Source organism: Myodes glareolus, chromosome 1, assembly GCF_982192425.1.
Source record: "Myodes glareolus chromosome 1, mMyoGla1.1, whole genome shotgun sequence".
Classification (NCBI taxonomy): Eukaryota; Metazoa; Chordata; class Mammalia; order Rodentia; family Cricetidae; genus Myodes; species Myodes glareolus.
Window position 1 is genome coordinate 84,404,722 of NC_142026.1, and position 15,045 is coordinate 84,419,766.

A 15,045-nucleotide genomic window follows, 5' to 3' on the forward strand; every position below is an offset into this window, starting at 1 on the left:
GTAGCTGAGGGGTGAAAGATAATGTGTATAATCATGCCTGTCGTGTCGAATCAATTTTTTGAGCTCTCCAAGAATACAACAGCCATATAAAACTCTTCAGAGGCAGGGTCAACACTGTAGGAACAAAAGAGTTAGCTGTCTGAAGAGGTTATTTCTGTATCTATATTAGATCCTGTGACCTACCTGTTTGGGGGGAGTATCTTCTTTGGTGACCAGGCTACTTGGTTCTTAGCAGAGAGGGATGACCCCCTGTTATGTGTCCCAACTGAGAGAATAGCATCTTTCATCTCTTCATCTACATTCTACCTCCGGGCTTTTTATCTTTCTCTGATTCGGTATGTCTTATTGTCCTTCTTCCTCTTTGTCTGGCTGACTGGTCCCTGGCTTCTCCCTGTCATCTACTTTTCTTTCTCTTTTCAAACCTAAATTTCTCTTCTTACTTACTCTCCTTGCCTGAAAGCTCTGCCTATACAGGCACAGGGATCCGGATAGAACCAAACACAACTGGGGGTGGTCAATGAAATGATCCCTAAAGATATATTGCTATACTCATATATTCATGCCTAGTCCAGATGTCATCAGAGGAGTATCATCCAGCAACCATGCTAGCAGATGGAAGGAACCCGAGACAAACACTAGGCAAGCCAAGGGAACCCCTCAGAAGAGGAGTTGATCTTGGGGAGAAGGGAGAAGGGAAGAAGGTCTGAGGGAGTGGTGGAGGGAAAGGAAACTGCAGCCAGGATGTAATGTATGAGAGAAAAATAAAAGTTAAATTTAAAAAGTAGACACCCTGACACTCAATAATGAACTAAAAACAAGCAGAGCCCCCCCCCCAGAATGTTTTAGATTCTATGACTTCAAAGTGTTGTCAAATAGATCAATTTTTAAATGAAAATGGCATATTTTAACTAAAGATCTGGCTACAAAATTTCATCTTTTAGATTAAAAATAAAGTAAGAATAAAGTAAAAAAACTTTAGTAAGAATAATGTCTTTCCATAGATTACTTTATATCTTTAGGCATACAGCCCTCCATATCTGTGGGCTCTTTGTCTTTGAGTTCAACCAACTGCTGACCAAAAGTATTCAAAGAAAACACTACACCTTCCCTAAACATGTAGAGACATTTTTGTCATTACTACCTGAATAATACAGTATAAAATCTATCAACACAACATTTACTTCTAGAGAGATGGCTCAGAGATTAAGAGCAATGGCTGTTCTTCCGGACGACCCAGGTTCAATTCCCAGCACTGTAACATGAGGGGCCAGCTTGTTGGGGTTTCTGTCCCGCCCAGTACCCCAAAGCCGGCAAATCCCAAGGAAAATCACAGACGGGACTCCATAAGATTATAAACTGATTGGCCCATTAGGTCAGGCTACTTATTAGCTCTTATAACTTATGTTACCCCATTATCCTTATCTACATTAGCACATGGCTCAGTACCTTTCTCAGCTGGGCAGCTTACATCTTTCCTCTCCGGTGGTCTGGGCAGAACTGGCAGAGGGAGCTTCCTAGAATACTCCCAGTCTCTTTGCTCCACCTGTCTGGCTTTCCTGCCTATACTGCCTGCCTGGCCAATCAGCGTTTTATTAAAATATGTTTGACAGACTACAGATAATTCTCCCGCACCATTTCCCTCTTTTTTTTTTAAACAAAGGAAAATACCCATAATCCATTTGTTGGGAATGTGGGCGTAGTATTTCAGGCTACTTCCTGCTGGTTGGGGACGCTGATAATCTTATGGGGAACTAAGGAAAATTATCAAGTCCTGATTGGAGTATCCTGTGAGTATCTCAGGCAGCAGTCTTCAATCTGTTCTGGATGTAGAACTCAGGCTTCCGGGCCATCTGTTCCTACCAGAGATTTCTCAGGTGGCCTCCCTTGTTCAAATCTGATTTTTCTTAGCTCAGAATGAATCCACAGCCTCTCATTTTCTGTGGAAACAAAAGCAAAATCTCTTCTCCAAAGTAATATACCTGTTGACTTCAGTTTTGAAGCCAAGGTATTTTCAAAATTCCTATCTTGGGTTAGTTCAGCAGCATTTATAAACAAAAGTCCTTTAGCAGCTGTTGTTCCTTCCTCAGCATTCAAACAATTCAAGGAGAGCATAATAGCATACAGTATCAAGATTCTCTGTGTATTTCCCATCTGTATGTGGCTTTATTTTAACCTCTATTTCTTTTATTTTTTCTTTTAACTTTTGGCTTTTTGAGACAGGTTCTCTGTATATATCTTTGTCCTGGAATAACTCTGTAGACCAGGCTGTTCTTGAACTCACAGAGATCCCTCTGTCTCTGCCTCCCCAGTGCTGGGCTCAAAGGTGTATGCTACCACACCTTGAACTCAGAGATCTGTTTGTCCCTGCCTCCCAGGCATTGGGATTAAAGGTGTGTGCTACCACACCTTGAAGTCACAGAGGTCAATCTACCTCTGCCCCTTGAAGTCACAGAGGTCAATATGCCTCTGCCTCTCAGGCATTGGGATTAAAGGTGTGTACCACCACACCCAACTACTCTCTTTCTTTCCTTTTAACTTTAAGAACTTTAACTTTCAGCTTGCATATATTTTTAACACACTGTAAACCATTTAGAGGTTTTCTTCAACTTTGAATCTTTCTTTTACTATATATCTCTCTTTTTCTGACTACAGAAGTCTTTAAGGAGAGGATGAAAGCTGTGGCTTTGACGGCTGGATCCAGCCCATTCCTTAGCTTTCCAGCCTCTTGGCTGAGGTACTGGCTGTAGCCATGTTTATCACCACAACTCTACATTGTTTCAAGGTCCCTGCCAGCAAGCAAGCTGCAGCATTCTGCTCACAGACCACACTCAGTCAGACTGCCTACCTGAAAGAGTCAGAGTTTGCCCTGGCAGGACAGTCCAGAAAGCCGGCATTTTAAAACAGCGCAGCTTTTATCCTGCTACGGCTGAAAGCTGAAAAGCATGCGGTCAGCTTTTCATCAACACCGGTTAAGTGTTTCATGGCAGGACCTCTTAGTGAACTGCAAGGTTTTGCAGCTAAGGCTGAGTCAGGAAGCCTCTCAGATGAGAGCACTTGCTTGCCTCTCGCAAGCAGAGCAGACCCGAGAAATTGCTGCTACCAACAAAACATGCTTTACTCTATTCTTTCCCAAGCTTTCTCGAGCTTTCTGTGGATTCAGTTATCCACGTGGGCACCATATGTAACATGAGGGGCCAGCTTGTTGGGGTTTCTGTCCCGCCCAGTACCCCAAAGCCGGCAAATCCCAAGGAAAATCACAGACGGGACTCCATAAGATTATAAACTGATTGGCCCATTAGGTCAGGCTACTTATTAGCTCTTATAACTTATGTTACCCCATTATCCTTATCTACATTAGCACATGGCTCAGTACCTTTCTCAGCTGGGCAGCTTACATCTTTCCTCTCCGGTGGTCTGGGCAGAACTGGCAGAGGGAGCTTCCTAGAATACTCCCAGTCTCTTTGCTCCACCTGTCTGGCTTTCCTGCCTATACTGCCTGCCTGGCCAATCAGCGTTTTATTAAAATATGTTTGACACAGCACCCATATGGCAACTCATAATTGTCTGCAACTCTAGTTCCATGGGATCTCATACCTCATACAGACACACATGCAAACAAAACACCACTTCATATAAAATAAAAATAAATAAATCATTTAAAAAACATAAAATTTACAATTACGTTAAGTATTTACAATAAGTAACCTCACCCACAGATTTCAGTGTCCACAGAGGTTCATGGAACCACGAGTATCCATAGAAGCCACAGAATAACTGTAATTCACTTAATGTTCACAGAACTCCTGAAACATGGGATGTTTGCATGCACATGCAGATGAGGAAATCAGGTCTGAATTGGAATAACTTGCTCAAGCTTGCATAATACCTAAGTAGTTGGGTCAAAATTTGACCTTATGCTGCCTAAATCTAGAACACATGCTCCAAACTCAGTAGACAGGTTAGGGAATGCCAGACTATAAGTTGTTCTATTAACAGGAACTGAATTTTAGTTCTTCAGGTGGTTCAAGATACAATACTTATTAATTAAAAGTGAAAAAGTATATCTGGGAGGTGGCTCAGGAGTAGAGCACTTGCCTGAAAATAAAAAGATATAAGCTTACTAGTTTCCAAAACCACTAATTTATTCCAGTCAACTGGGAAAGAAAGCTTTCTTACAAAACCTATCTTAAGAAGTGGAAACAGCAGAAAATACCTCATTCCAAATCACAGAAAATTTTTCTCTGAAAGTCAGTGTAGAAGACACATGAACCTGATCCTGGAAATTTGCTGTGAGTTCATCCCATTTAGCCAATGGCTTGATCTGAAACAAGTTACTTTCAGAGGAGATTTTTCACTAAAAGACAGCTTTTCATCCTACAGTACCTTCTAGTTCTGTTAATAATTCTAAACATGATGATAATTATTAAGGGACTATTTCACAAGCTGATTTCCACATTACATGATGGAATAACACAAAATGAGATGTAATATGAATGCATTTGGGGGAATAAATATTCAAAGTAAAGAAGCTAGGAGACAATGTAAATATTTTTTAATAAAACCATTGCTTCAGATAGTGACATGCAGCTTTTTTCCTTTTGTGCTTCTATGTATTCCTAATTTTCTAGAAACATAAACTTTATCACTGTAATAAAAAACATAATTTTAAAAATTATATATACACAAGAAAACTGTTAGTGGTCCAGCTTTTGCCTCTACACTCAGCTCTTTGAAGAAAGAGTTTACCATCTAGCTAAGAAACCTCTCTTTGAACCACATGCCAGATGTCAGCGTACCTTTATGAGACCTTCTAGACTGTTGCAGTCAGCCACTAATCCAGAACAATAATGAAAAGCAGGAAAGGGAAAACATTTTTATTTAATTTAAAAGAAATAATAAAATAGGGTTTAGACTATACTTGAGTCCTGGCTCAAATAAATACTTCAGCAAATTAATCTCTATGAGCCCTGCTTTTCCCACATGCGAAAGCTGTTGCTAGGATTTCATTCAATACCAAAGTCAATCAGCTCAGGAGACGGCAGCCCCAAACATCTGACTACCACCATGTGAGTTCCCTGCAACCTTTGTGTCTCTTAAGTTTGATGCAGCACCTATAGGTGACAGGGAACACACGGGAACCTCATTGCGGAAGTACTAAAGAGTTAGTGGTTCCAGACTGAGAGATGAGAGGAGCACTCTGAAACCAGCATTTCTTGACTTTTCGTGCCAAAATAAAAAAAAAATTTCTGGTTCTTAAGGAGCACACTTGACTCTCTGAAGAGAATGAAGAATTTTAAATACATTTTTCATCATCTGTTACAGTCACTCCCTTGCCTGTTTTCTTTCTGTCTGATTCTCTTTTCATCTGATTTCCCTTTTTTCTATACTTCTGTCCTGCAGTATTTGGATGTCTGGGGATGGCAAGCTGATCTAACAGACACAGAAAATGCTAATCATTATAGCACAGCTGGAAGGCACATTGGACACGATTTGATCCATGACATGTCAAACTACATCACTATGTCAAGGACCATGTCAAGGAAAATGTTCTTCCACTGGTTTACGGATGTAGGAACACTGAGATTCCTACCAGCCACATTCTCAGACACTCTTCTCCCCAGCAAACATCTGCATCTCTGCCCCCAATCCTAACCTTGGAGTTTTCATTAACTGCCCAGCAATTCTTCATAAGTTAGAAATATACATCATGTTTTTACAACCTTGTCTATTATCAGTGCCAAAACTCTATAAAGTATGACTAGGCAAGCATGACTGAGATGCTATAAGATGTGGTTTCTGAGGCCTTTCCATATTATTGTTTTTGTAGAGCTGGTAACTCTTCTCTCCACCTCTTGTATTTTGACTTTAGAATGAATAAGACCCCTAAGAAGTGCCTTGCTGAACTCTTCCCACCACACTCTTCCCCACCACTCACCACCTGAGGCTGAAGCCTCTGACATCCTTTCACTCTTTGAGAGACTTTCTTTGGACACTCTTTCACTGTAGTAACTGGCACAATCATAGAGGTCCTTCTGAATAAACCACATCTCCCTTGGCACAAAGAAATAGCTGTCATTTCACCTTTGTGCACCAGGACCTCTCTTGTCTCCTGACTGAAGAATTATATTTAAAAAGTATTAGTGCATATGTTGAAAATACAGCCTTTGGTTGCTGCCAGCTGAACTATTAGGATCTCTGCATTCTGTTCTGGAAAAAAAAAATTCCTAGATCTCAAGGATGCATTAGAATGAAATGTCTTGGTCATGTGGTCTAATGCACATGGAGGAAGCACTTTCTAGCTTGTAAATATCCACTCCAGATAAGCAAAGTTTAGGTGCCATTGACACAATGTGTGATTCTTCCCAAAGGACACTTAGAAGGACAAGTTGGCAGCAGAAAATGTTTTCTAGATTCAGATATGTGACCGCTACTGTGTTCCAAGTGTTTCTGTCTTATGCAATTTCATGTATGAGTTGGCAGAATGTTGGCTTTCAAACACAAACAGGTTATTTTTAATATTCATCGCAAAAATCATATCAAATGGGTACAGAGTCTGTCACACTGCATGAACAAAATTAAAAGCAGGATTTAAGTCAGTGTGCTTGACTGGTATAAAACAGGTCTCTCTCTCTCTCTCTCTCTCTCTCTCTCTCTCTCTCGTTCTTTCCTCTCTTCTGGTTGTGATGCTACAGATGAAAGTTCGGGGCTCATGCTTAAAGTGCAAACCTACCAATTGTAATCTCATCCTGCACACGTCACAGCTGCACATGGCTGTCAAAGGACAGACCGTTTGTGGAACTCGGTTCCCTCCCTCCACCTTAAGTCCTAAGGATCAAATTCAAGTTGTCAGACTCAGCAGTGAGTGCCTTTACCCTCTGAGCATTCTGACCGGATCCCAGAATTTCTCTAGTAATCGGGGTCAGAGCTGCAGAGTAGCCCTCAATCCCACGAGAGCAAGCAAGGCCAGACCGTCAACAGCAATGGGTTTCAGGGGCTTATGGGATGTTCCCTGTGCAGTAACCCGGAACTTTAATGCATTACTTTAAGCACAGAGTGATTTGGGTTACTCTACCTACCTTCTGGAGTTATTCTGAGGCAAAACTACATGTGAAGTCAACAGACAGGTTACAATTACCGCTGTGCGAGAAAAAGCAAAGAGAATGAATGTAAGGGTGCAAATTAAAGCTTCAGATTCCTTCTCAGCAGAAGCTGAGCAAGCACCACACAGAAACCAATGGTTTTGAGATGATTAGATGGGATTTTTTTCCTAATTTGAGCATACAAATGGCCATTGGCCTATGTGAGACCTGAGTTCTGTTCTAGGCAACAAGACAGGAGTGACATGGGGACCCACTGAACTTCCAAACTTCTGAAAGACAATACGGGGAGCAGCGTTGGATGCTCTTATGCATTTTTGGTCAGGAATTGTTATAAGTGGTATGTCATACATGCCAGTCACTGAGAACGCTTTCCCAGACTTGAAACAGACCTATTGGTCACAAGAGACTATACCGCAGATTGCAATATACACACAACGAAGACTGGAAAAGTCAGAAAGGATCAAGTGGGCCAAGGTTCTGATGTCAGAGATTAGCGTTAAATAGCTCTAAAAAGGACACAGACCTGAAAAAGAAGAAAATGGACCCTAAGAAAAAGCACAAAAAGTTACCAATGCAGGAATATACACTGTACCCGAGGGAAGGTCACCAGTGGATTCAACTGAAGCAGAGGGTATCCAGAGTGGGGCAGTGAAAGCTGGGACGGGAAAGGAGGTCTGACTCCTCAAATCCATGTGCCTTGCTCTGTAAAGTCTTAAGCATGTGATGAGAAGACTGAAAAAGCATTCTTACGTTAAAGAGAGTAAGCTGGCAATGAATATCTCCTAATACCTGACTTGAAAATTGAAGCCATGCAGCTTAGTCAAAATCACATGAAGCACAGTGAACAACACGTGTCCCAAGTCTCTCATCCCTAGAGATTTCAATTCAGTATATTTAAGAAAATATGTCCTCATATATTTTATATGCATATATATAAGTCATACATATAATTTGCTAAAATACTGGCATGTCATTTCCAAGATGACTTCAAAGCCTAACTACGTAGAAAAGAATTGATATAGAAGATAAAGTAGAGTCCCTAAAAGTATTCTATTCACTTAGAGGAAATGGTGAGGGCTACACCGGCTTGGCTTACTATGGCCTAAACTGAACGGCAGGCTGCTAAGTTAACTCAAAATTGTAAGAGCTAGTTGACATCTGGAAACATTTACAGGAACTTTTAACCCCTGAAAAAAGTATTGCTCTTACGATGAATGAACCTGTTGACCCCAGAGGTACATTACCTTTACACTGCTGTGTTCAACATTTAGAATAAAAAGGTTATTGTGTTCAGATTCCAAATGAATCTTCAAACTACAACTGCACATCTTGACTCCATCTGTTTTCTACTCTCTTCAGCCCATAAGGAAAAGCAGGTTCCTTGGAGGTTTAGAACTGTCCCCTGTTAAATCTCAAGACCTGCCGAGATGTTAGCACAGACTAAACTATCAATACATTGCTTTAATGATGAAGAAATCAATGGATTAAAGTCAGTCTTCTTGATCACTGAAAAGAAAATCTGACATTGACCCATCTTTTAGAGACATATTTGCACTGCACGGGCAAAAACTTGAATGATTCCATTACGTGCAGCACAATTCTGAAGACTTCTATGTACTCTGTAAGTTCCAGGATAAGGTGGAGAACCCTTTCAAAATACAAGGCGAAGTCCAAAGACAGCAGGGTAGAAAATCCTTGTGATTACCTAACTTCAGTTTCTACCATGTTAGCATGATGGATTTCTTCAGATTTTACATATTAATGCCTACAATATTTCTGGGCCAAAAAGAAACTCATTTTAGAGTTCTAGGCATCTGAGAGACAGCATCATCAAACATTTAGTGTTTAAGCTTTGAGAGCTGGTCGGCTTTGCATTTTTGTGTCCCTAAGATGCACAAGATTATGAAGGTTATAAAGATCTATTTATATTTCTTCAAGCAAGATTTTAAACATTGGAGCTGGGGAGTGAATAATGTTTAACAATTTATTCAGTGAATAAATTGTTTAACACACAAACATCAGGACCCTACTGAGTCTGGTCCCCAGAACACATGTTTAAAAGATAAAAATGATAGCAAGAATGCTGCCACACACCTGTAATCCTTGTTCTGGGGACGACTCCTGGAGTTGACTAGTCACCTAGGCAAGGTCCTGGAGCAGGGCTAACCTATGTCTCAAAGGTAAGATGGGGAGCAACTAAGGAACACAACCAGTGTTAATCTCTGGCCTTTAGAAGCCCTTCTTCCCTCCTCCACCTCCTCATCCTCCTTCTCCTCCCTTCCTTCCTCCCACCCTCTCTCCATCTCTCTCCCTCCCTCCCTTCCTTCCTCTCTCTCTCTCTCTCTCTCTCTCTCTCTCTCTCTCTCTCTCTCTCTCTCTCTCTGTCTCCCACCATCCCTTTCTTCCTCCCTCCCTCCTTCCCTCCCTCAGGAAAAAAAGATTTTAAGCATCTTAACTGGGCATAATCAGTCACACTAACTTTGTTTATTAATGATTCTTTGTTTTTAATGATTCTAGCCAGTTCCTTCTTTTCTATCCTTTAAGGATATCAGCCTAGCTGCAAAGGAGGAAAACAGAGTCCCAGAGATCTAGCTCCTACCAGAGCCACACTGCTTCAGGGCACCAACCTAATTGGTCTTTGCGCTCAAGAGCAGATCCTCCTGTGTGGTACTTTCTCAACTAAAATGAAGAAAGACTCTGGACAGAATGGACACTTTAAAGCCAGTGCTGTTAATGCTGATGGCTTTCCTTCACCAAAGTAATTAGGACAAAACAGCATGGTGAGAACTAGGCTTAGACCTTTGTGCATAAAATTCCTTAAATGATCCTTCTTAATAAAATGAGAGAAAATAAGTTCACAGACTAGAATAAGGGAACAGAAAACACCAAACCTAAAGTATACTTATTTGCCTTTCCATAAGTTTCTCCTAGACAGCCATTTAGAGGAAGGTGACCTCTGCCTGAAAGAAGTGTTTTCATTAAGATCATCATTTTACATGACTAGAGTATGACACTGATTTTTTAAAAAAAATAAATGACAGGTCAACCTGCCTTTGTTAATTGCTTTTAAGTTCTCTACAGACAATGAAAGCCCTGGCTAACTACACCCAAGACAACAGCTACCACAACAGCTGTCCTTGATGGTCCACTGACACACATCATTGCCACAAATAGCGTTACTGTGGTTAAAACTGGGATCTAGAAATGCAAGGTCTGAGATCTTAGGAAAGGTTATAAAATGGTTACTGATGGTTCTTAAACAGTTCAAAGTATCACCAGGTGACACGCCAGTGAGGGAGCATGCAGGCACCAGACAAGAACACAGAATGAAAGACCATTCTGGACATAGCTCTCAGCGCTTTCAGGATAAAGAAACTGTCCTTCAGCCTCCATCAGTGTCCAGTCCTGGTTTGGCCTTCACCTCTTCCTCATTGACGGATCTAAAAATAAAATTAATATAAATATTATAGGAAGATCTGTGAAGCTATTAAGATATTATATGGGGGGGTCAATGTAACATGGAAGAGTCATCTCCAAGCACCCCGCAGTGCCCTCCATTCCTGGCATGCTGCTCCCATTTCTACTCTGGGTTGTCTGTACTGGCAGCGCCCATCCCATGTGTACAGCAAACACTTGGGACCTGAGTTGAGAGTTACCCTGGCCTGGGTTAGAAAGCAGGAGTTCCTTTCCTCACTCCCAGTTCCGGTTCTGGCCATCAGAGAAAGTGACTTTATCAAGGAAAGTGGTTTAGGGCGAGGCATTCCTCCACCTTGTGGTCAAAGAGTCCATAGAACAAACTCCATTCACAGACTCCCCTCTTGGGGAGGAACCCAATACACCACAGACACTAAGAAGCTGCCTGGTAAGGAAGCGTCTTTAACTGCCGTGCCAGGTGTTTTTGTAAATATCAGTGACCAGAGACTCACTGTCCCCATCACTGTCCGTGCAGGGATGATCATCACGCCGTATTCAGAACCTAGTGGTGTTAGGGACTTTCCCTCCTTCTGAAGCGTGTGTTCTGATCAGCTCTGAGCAACAGCAAGTATGTGGGCGTGGCTGTATACCTAGAGGAAGGACTTGAACTGCGGAAATCTAAACCATCAAGCCCAGCTAAATTCTGAGTGGTTGTGGAAGAAGCCCACCTCTGCATTATTGGTGCCACACATTTAGTACGAGGAACGGCACAGTGGTGTTTGCTTGATCATGGAGGCTCCACACGCACATGAATTTGAAAGACCTGGATAAATCCAGACCCCTCTAGCAGGAAATATAAAGCCAAAACTCTAGGTTCTGTGACTCTGTTTCAGGAACTAGCTGAAGATAAAGTTAGATTATAATCTTGAGAAACAGGGAGTTACTCCCTTGTGATTATCACTGGTATTTTTGGAATACTCTGTTTCCGGAACTAGCTGATTATAATTTTGAGAATAATCTTGAGAAACAGGGAGTTACCCCCTTGTGATTATCACTGGTATTTTCGGAATTGTCAATGATGCCCTCCCTATCCCCTTTGATTACTGGGTTGTGGTTTCTTCTCTTGAAAACCCCTTCTCCCAGTTACTCAAGGTTGAACTCCTCCCCTGCGTGGGTTATGAGTCTCGGCCCCAGTGCACTGGTTCCTGTCCTGTCAATAAACCTGGTGTGATTGCTGCAAGGACAGTCTCTCGTGAGTTCCTGGGGAGGTCGTATTATCCCGCTCTGGAGGTCTTCCAAATTCAAGACTATGGATAGACTATGACTATAGATAGACTATGGCTTTGAACACTCAGCTGTTCACCCCAACTCTGTCTCCCATCAAGAATCCCTTCTCTTCCTGATTACACAATATTATAAGAGCAAAAGTGAGTTTTACTTAATTCCAAAATTAAGTAAGTCAATGCAAATTTTTAAATATATCTGAGTTTAAAATGTCTCCCCTTTGCAAACAAAGTCACACATTTCTTCATTTACGTAGTCACTTAATGATAAGTGTTAAATATTTGAAACTGCATGGACATTAATTTAATTAGTATGCTGTCTAGCACATTTCTAACCACCTGCTCTTCTGACACTACACTGAGTAGATACTCTCTCCGAGGCCAATCAGGTTCTTCATCTGTGCAGGATGTAGGGAGGACGATGATCACCATGGAAAAGAAAAATATCGTATCCATGTCATCTCCTTACAGCCCGGCTTTTCTGGAATGTCCTAGTTGTCACATTCATCCCATTGCCTCCTTTGGTGGACTCTCTCTCCCTGGTGACTGTTAGTCACCAGATGATACAAGTCAGATGTCTCTAGCTAATACAACATTCGTCTTCTTTCAAGACTTAATTAAATCGCCAAGAATGATTAGAGATAGAGTTTTTAAATATTCTAATCATATACCAAAATTCAAAGTATCAGCCATTGATTTTTCTTTTTAAACGGTATTTAAAAAAAAATTAGTTGCATGTATGTGTGTGTCCTGTGTGTTGTATGCTGTGGCACAAATAATAAAAACCCAGAGATAGATATTGGAGGTCCATCTGAAGATCATAAAAGTAAAACAAGCAAAGCACTAGAGAAGTCTTACCTCTACCAAGGCTCGGTGACTGCAGACTGAGCCCTGAACCTCTGTCTCCTCTTGTCTTATGTTCTCCTCTAGTGCTGGGATTAAAAGCATGAGCCACCACCACCTAGATCTGTTTCTGCCTTGATCTGTGTGGCCCAGGGTGGCCTTGAACTTACAGAGATCCACCTGCCTCTGTCTCCCAAATCTTGGGATTAAAGGTGTGTGCCACCACTGCCTGGCCTCTCATGGCTTAGTTTTGCTGTCTGATTTTCAGACAAGCATTTTTATTAAAACACAGATAAAATATCGCTGTAGCATGCCTCATGTTTGGAGGTGCCAAAAGAATACATTGGGTCTCCTGGAACTGGAGTCTCAGTGGGTTGTAAGCTTCCTGACATAGATGTTTGAGACATGAACTCAGGTCCTCTGGAAGAGTGGCAAGGGCTCTTAACCATCAACCCAGGGTACCACATTCTAACCAATCAAATGTTAAGTTACATTAATCATTGCTTACTATACCATAGATATGATGGACAATGGATATTTTATGTTTAAATAAACTAACCAAAACACATATTTAAGATGGCAAATATGGGAGCAGACACATTACTTTTTTTTCATCCTGGTAATCTTAATTATAAATTCTAGTTTGGCTCATATGTAAGGGTTCTTATCAACTCATTTTTATTCCTATGAAATAATGGAAAATAATTTTGAATTAAAGCATAAAGCTATTTCTGCTCTTTAATCTCAGGTTAAACTGAAAATAGCTAGGAGTGTGAGCTCTAACAGAAAAAAACAGAACTTTAAATATAGCTATGTGCAATGGTCTGTACATGCTTCAATTCCATGGAGAACAAGCACGTTTTAAAAGCTGAACTTAAGGAAAAATGGAAAGAAATAGATGAGGGTTTTGCTACACAGAACAGCTATGGTGCAGTAAAAGGGTTTCACTGCACGGTTCTGAATTATTTCTTTCTGTAGTGTCTAATTCACGCACGCTTATACCACTATCTTGTGGGTAACTCATTGAGTGGGGTGGCTGATTTGTATGCCAGTTTGGACTCTGCCTCTTGGTGTCCACCTTAGTCCCATTTCTCATTCTCCCTGTTGGGATGCAGGAGTTGCATTCTATTACAGAAGAGCCTCCAGACTGGCTCCCTCCTCTCCCCAGCATGATTAAATTGCCCACATTGTTCCAGTGGCTGCTCCTTCCCGGGAGCACAGTCGGCAAGGCTGTGTTTTGAGAGGCAGTGTTTTAATCGGAGTGCTAGAACGAAGCTTTTAACTACTGGGTGCTGGGTAGAGGATCTTGAAGTGAATGCAAGGTCACATTGTTTGTGCTTGCTTTCCCTCAGCAGAAATAAGAAAAATAAATAAAAAAAAACTTAGAAGAGGATGTTTTGAGGATGTTTTAAGGCAAAAGCTGATAAATGGCCAGTCCCTTATTCCTGACACTTGTAGCTCTTGGATCTCACATTGTCAGAAGTGATCTGCCCAGAGGCAAGGTGAGAAACCATCCATTCCACGCCGCAGACAGCACTTGACCTTGTCGAGAGTCCAAGGACAGACCCCAGGCAATATGCTCCATTTTAAGAAAAAGACTCACACGAATTTATTTGAGTTAGAAATATTACTTTGCTGCATTCTGCATTTAATTAGTTAGATTCTTTCACAGTTTTAGCCAAAAAAAAAAAAAAGTTTCATTTTACTCAGGAGATGGAATGATCCTTGAGAAAACAGAACCTGGTATTATTCTAAATGTGGATTCATTTGTGAAGGCCTCCTGTTGGGCCCAGGGTTGATGTCACATAAGATATTTTGTAAACACTGTTTTCTAATATAAGCTTTCATTTCTTTATCCAACAGACCGTATCTAGGACCTGTTACATAACATTATCTGCTTTCCATTGAGCGCTGAAATGGGTCAAAGACAGTTTTCCTCTCAAGGGTCCAGAGTCCAGTGAGCAAATCAGAGGAATCAGAGCAGGATCAGGAAGTACTGGGCTCGGAACCAAATGAGTTGGAACTGGCTAACATCCAAGCAAACTTTCTGTCTAGGGATGTGAATTCGAACTGTGTGTTAACAGATTAGAAGTTTCCAGAAGAGGAAATGTATTTCAAGGCAGAGGGAAGGAGATGTATGGTCCAGCAAGAAGCCACGCGTCCTAGCAACAGGGTTGATACTGGAGATCGGGGAGTGTCCAGAAATTCTATGGAGTGTCAAGAGATTAAAATGTTAGCAGGAAATAAAGAAGGGCAGGAGGCAGGCAGAGGAAAGGTCTCCACATTATGTGTAATGTATCTACATATTACTGATTCTTTGGAGGGACCCTCCTCCCAAATGACCAATGTCAACTATGAATATAGAACCCAGGACTGCCATATCAGAATGTTCCATACACCCAAGT